The sequence below is a fragment of the Vipera berus genome (genome assembly GCF_964194415.1).
Source record: "Vipera berus genome assembly, chromosome: 9".
NCBI lineage: Eukaryota > Metazoa > Chordata > Lepidosauria > Squamata > Viperidae > Vipera > Vipera berus.
Window position 1 is genome coordinate 22,277,778 of NC_138212.1, and position 6,000 is coordinate 22,283,777.

Genomic DNA, 6,000 nt, shown 5'->3' on the forward strand with positions numbered 1-6,000 from the left:
GGACTTTAGCAAGGCACAGCCTACTTCTTGGTAAGATAGAACAATGTGGGATAGATAGCATCAGCACCAGATGGATTCCTAACTGTCTGACTAACTGCACTCAAAATGTATCCTCATTGCTACATCTGCATGGTGGGAAGCATGCAGTGGGATACCTCAAGTTTCTGTCTTAGGTCCAGTACTCTTCAACATTTTCGTAAATGATCTAGATGAGGGGAAAGGAGGGGAACTCATCAAATTTGTGGATGGCACTAATTTGGGGGGGAATAGCAACACTTTAAAAGATAGTGTCAGACCTGTCCCAGTCTGATCCCTTAGGGTAGGGCTTTTCAACCTTTTCAGAGATTGCACCACTTTTAGGACATGACAATATTCGAGTACCACCAGTGCTTAGCAAGGGGTCAAAAACTTGATTGAAAAAAGGGGGGGGAGATTTTGGGTTTTACTCTTAGATTCATGTGTTGTTATAGAAATGACTAGTTTATAATTTGGAAAAGTACAAAGTTGAGGTTCAATATTAGTGCTTCCTTCTACTGCAACAGAGAAAGTCGGAAGTCAATGCCTTTTCTTTTTCCCTTCTCCCCCTCAGCTTTTTCCTTTTTTCTTTCAGCCCCTTGCCTTGTCTCACACACACTTCTCCCGGAAAGCATTTCCCGCCCCCCTCTGTTTCTCCTCACCGCTTCTCTGACAAAAGCCTTTTCTCTTCTATCTCTTTCTCTGGAGTCTTTTTTTTCTCTACCACTCCAGCCAAAACTGCCTCCTTTTATAGCCTCTCCTGTCTCCGGCCCCCACTCCTCCTTTCTCTCCCGGGTGTGCGGGAAGTGCCGATCCTGGGGCCTTGTCTTGGCCCAGTAGCCCTGCAGCTCCTGAGGACTCTCTCATGGCGAGTCCTGCACTGCACCGCCTTATATTTATATTTATATTTATTAAATTTTTATACCGCCCTTCTTCCAAAGGACTCAGGGCGGTGTACAGGGCAATAAATATTAAAAATGAAGTACAAAAGTTAAAAAACAATTAAATATTATGCCCGATATAAACAGTAATTAAAAACCATGTTAAAACCCCAACTCGTTCCCTCCCCCGCTACTCTTGTCTAGGCTAGGCAGGGTCGCGTACCGCCTGCCAGGTGCCAATGTACCACTGGTGGTACGCGTACCACTGGTTGAAAAGCCCTGCCCTAGGGAAGTAAAACTCTCGACTCCATTTGATTGACACAAAACATACTTTTACTAAGAGATGCTGATTGCAGTGGAGTCAGGCAGAATCTAAAGTTCCAGTGCATCAATACAAAACTAACCCCTTGGTTGCTCCAGCCCTCCCCCCATAGTCTGTCCATGTGTAGCCAATCGGCACCGCCAAGATGTTTTGGGAAGTGCTGAGGTGCTTAGGCAGGTGAAATTCCACTCTCAGGGTAAACGGCCTTGCAGATGGCAGCACAGACCAGATTCCAAACACTCTGTTTTTCCTCAACTGTCAATTCTCACCTCATAAAGGTATACAGTTCTACTGCCCATTTGTTCCCCCCTCCCTTCCCCGGTTGATTGATGGCAGGATGCCAGAGACATACCAAGCTGAAGGTGGTGGATCTGACAGGTAGGCTCAAGATCCAAAAGAATTTTGACAGACTTGAACACTGGGCCCTATCCAACAAAATGCAATTCAGTGGTGAAAAAACAAGGTCTTACACTAGCAAGAAAAGCCAAATGTACAGATGTAGAATAGGTGGTACCTGGCTCAACAGCAGTAACTGTGAGAGGGATCTAGGTGTCTGAGTGGACAACCATTTCAGTATGAACCACAATGTGCTGCAGGTGCCAAAAAAATCCAGTGCAGTCCTACACTGTAGCAACAGACTCGTAAGGCCACAATATTATGTCCAGTTCTGGTCACCACAATATAAAAAAAGATGCTGAGACAGTAGAAAGAGTTGAGGCAAGAGCAACTAGGATGATAAGTGGTTTGCAAGATAAATAGTACGAGATGCAGTTAAGGGAGCTAGGTTCAGTATATCTAGGCTAACCAAAAGAAGAATTAAGGTTGACATGATAGCTGTCTTCTGGGATTTGAGGGGCAGTGAGTTGATTTATTCTCCAAAGCCCCTGAGGGCAGAACAAGAAGCAATGAGTGGAAGCTCAACAGAGGGAGATCCAATCTGGAAATAAGGAGGGATTTCCTGACAGTGAGAGTAATTAATCAAGGGAACAGCTTGCCTCCTGGAGCTGTGGTTGCTTGACAACCAGGATCATATAAAGTCTCCTGCCTTGGGCAGTGTTTGGACTAGAAGACCTCCAAGATCCATTCTAGTCCTATGATTTTGTTCTGTTCTGTTCTGTTCTGATCTAAATAAAATCATTCAAAGATAATTCCTGCCACAGTTGCCATCTAAAAATCTAGATCTAGCAAGGGGAGACAGTAGAGATTCTAAGATTGCAGAAGAGGTTGTTCGGGTAAATGTAACCTAAGAACAGGGTGAACCACATCTTATTGTGATATAATATAGAGGTCTGCAATGTACAGGCTATTGGTTATATCAATATTTTTACTTCTAAACAGCAGTTCTTTTCCAACAGTCGAGGTAGTGGGATCACTGGAAATACCACCAACCTTTTGCGCACTGTAAGAAGTGTTGCTGTCCCCAGAATTAGACCTTTCTTAAACCATAAGACATTTTGTGCGAGCCTAAGGAATCAGATGCGAAGGCTGTAGTTTTTTCTAAAAAATGTGTCCAAATCCTATTTTTCAAAGTTAATTGTAGAACTTGCTCATGTTTTGTTTCTCTTCTCTTGGCTTTTGGTAACATGAGGAAAACTGCCAGAGGAACCAGAAACTGACATTTGGATGGGTTTTTAAAGATGAATTAGACATGTCCTTTTTCCTTCTTGAATATTCCACCAAGAGTTTGATCCCCAACCTCAAAGCGGTTGGAGGAAGGTGACTTCAGGCAAACACAAGAATAGTCTCCGCTTTGCCCCTCTTCAGCCAAGTTGAACTGGAAATGTTTCTCTCTGGAGTAGAGCTAGGACACCGCCATCCTTCAAATAGCATCGACCTGCCTCTGGGACAGTCAAAACAAATCCCACCTGACAGGTGCACGAGAGTCTAGTGTAAGAGTTCTTCATACACAGCTTGTGCACCCAAGTTCCTTTAGCATTTAGCATCTCAAGTGGGCGATGCTTGTCTGTATGGATTTCTGTAGCCTCTACAGGAGAAGGGGAGGGTGAGGATTTGGTTCTGGAATTGTGCCAGGCCTGGAAGCTGACATTTTAACCCTCCAAGACCAGCTGCCATGTCTTCAAAGGGTGAGGAGATGGAAGATGACATGACTCCAGTACCTTTCCTCAAATAGGCCAAGAGGAAAGATGTTTTCAGTTATTAGTTTGTTTTATTCATTTTTGCTATGTTCCCCAACTCCAAAATGACTGTCGGTAAGTTTAAGAAGCACAAAAACAATTATATAAAAAACACACGGTCACCCAAATGGAACAAATGAAGAAGAAAGCCCTTTTCAGATTAGTGCCAACCTCAAGGGTTCACTAAATATCCTAACCAAAGGCCTAAGGGAACAGCCAAGTTCTTAGGACTCACTTGAAGGAAGGTAGGTTGCAGGGGCTATACAAATCTACTTCTTCCAAAAGTCAGGAGTTGGGACAGAAAAGGTCCACTTCCCAGGTCCCGATAGATGACATGGCTTGATCAAACAGGCCTGAAATGAACAACTCTGTCTGATTGTCACTCTAAGTTACAGATAGTCCCTCGGACAGCTAAGCCCTATGAATGTAGATTTTTGTAAGTAATAACCAGCACCTGGAAGTTTCTCGGTAAGCACCTTACTCACAAAACAGTAATGTGAATATAACTGTTTGCATCACAGTGTTTGGACCAGTTGTAGCTTCTGAGAAGACTTCAAGGGCAGAATCAAGGCATGAGTATTTGTGAGGAGAATCAAATTGTCCAGGCAAAAATGGAACTGGCAAAAAACCTATGCCCGTGCAAAGGCCTTCCTAGCCACATCTCTTCGAGCATGAAATGAGTGTCCAGAATGACTCCCAGAGAGACCTCAGAACCAGGAGGACCAAGCATCCAGAGCCATTTTGTCTTGCTAAGATTGTGCTTGAGTCTATTCTTCCTCCCCATTCACAGACTGAGAAAGAAGACTCTAAAGGGAAGGATTCCTGCCTCAGCCCCGAAGAAAAGAAGAAGAGTGTGTATGTGTGTGATTGGAGACTCCGTCAAAATGCTCGCATGTGTGGGGCCCTGAGCACCAGCAATGCTTGCGTGAGTGGGGCTGTGTGCATGCATGCGCTCCAGTTGTGACTAGACCACGGACCGGTAGTGGGCTGCAGCTCACAAGTTGGGGCCCCCTGTTCTAATCCAACCCCAGCTCAAGCCAGAGACCCTATACAGTAGTACCATTCTGAACAAATGGCTGTCCAATCTCTTCTTAAAAACCTGGAGCACCCACAATGCCTGAAGGCAAGCTGTTCCCCTAGTTAATTGTTCTGCCTGTCAGGAAATTAATAATAATAATAATAATAATAATAATAATAATAATAATAATAATAATAATAATAATAATAATAATAATAATAATATTTTTTTTCCGGCTCCAAAGATGGCGGACGCGCTGGGGAGAGCTCCGTAGCCCCCAACGGTAAGGCGTCCCCCCAGGAGCCCCCCAGGGATGTCAGCGGACCCCTGGGGTGGGGCCAGAAATTCGGGCAGATGAGCTGGGCAATGGTGCCGCCCGCTGCCTCCCGAAACAGCTGCAGGGGTGCCGGGACATCTCCGCCTCGCCGCCTGGGCCGTTGGCAACCGTTATAAATGGGGGCCAGCGCCTCTGCCCTGCCTCTACCGCTGTTCATGCTGCCGGGCAGGGGCGGCGTCTCCGCGGATCAGCTGTGCGGCAGAGGCGCCGGCGGCGAGGACTACAGCGGCGACTACAGCGGCGACGGCGACGACTCCCCAGCTCCAGTTCGGTCGCCTATTCGGGGAGCCGGCAGCCACGATGGCAGTGGCGGCAGGGCTTCCCCAGGCCCGCCCCCTGGCCCTTGGCAGGCATCCAGGAGGGGCCGGAGGCTCTGCTCTGCCCCGGCCCCCTGATCGGCTCCCGGGCGGCAGCGGCGTCTCCGCGGATCAGCTGTGCGGCGGAGGCGCCGGCGGCGAGGATGACAGCGGCGGCGGCGACGACTCTTCATTCCCAGTCTGGTCGCCTATTCAGGGAACCGGCAGCGACGGTGGCGGTGGCGGCAGGGCGTCTCCAAGCCCGCCCCTGGACCATGACAACCATCGCAGCCATCCAGGGGGGGCCGGAGGCTCTGCTCTGCCCCGGCCCCCTGACCGGCTCCCGGGCGACGGCGGCGTCTCCAGGCGATGGGCGGAGACGCCGCGGACCAGCTGGATGGCGGAGGCGGCGGCATCTTCGTCGGCGTCGGCGGTGAGAGCTTCGCGGGCCCTGGTCCGCGATCCCCCATGATCCCGATCACCGGGCAAGGGCGGCGGAGACGCCGACGGCGAGGACGGCAGCGATGGCGGCGACGACTCTCCAGCCCCAGTCTGGTCGTCTATTCATGGAGCCAGGCAGCGACGGTGGCAGTGGCGGCGAGGCATCACCGGCCCGCCCCTAAGCCACCACAACCATTACAGCCATCCAAGAGGGGCCAACATCTCTGCCCTGCCCCGACCCCCCCACCTGTTCGACTCCGGCGGCATCCCCAAGCGACCAACGGAGGCGCCGCGGACCAGCTGGGTAGCGGAGGCAGCGGCATCGTCGGCAACGGCGACGGCGGGAACCCCGCGGGGCCCTGGCCTGTCATCTCCCCACGGGCCTGAACACCGGTGGGGGCAGTGGCGATGGGGCGCCTCTAACCCGCCCCTGAGCCGCTGCAACTGCTGCAGCCATCCGGAGTGGGGCCGGTGCTTCCACCCTCGGCTCCCTATTATGCCTCCCTGGGCAACAGCGGCACCTGGGATGATCAGGAAAGACCCCGCGGATCAAAT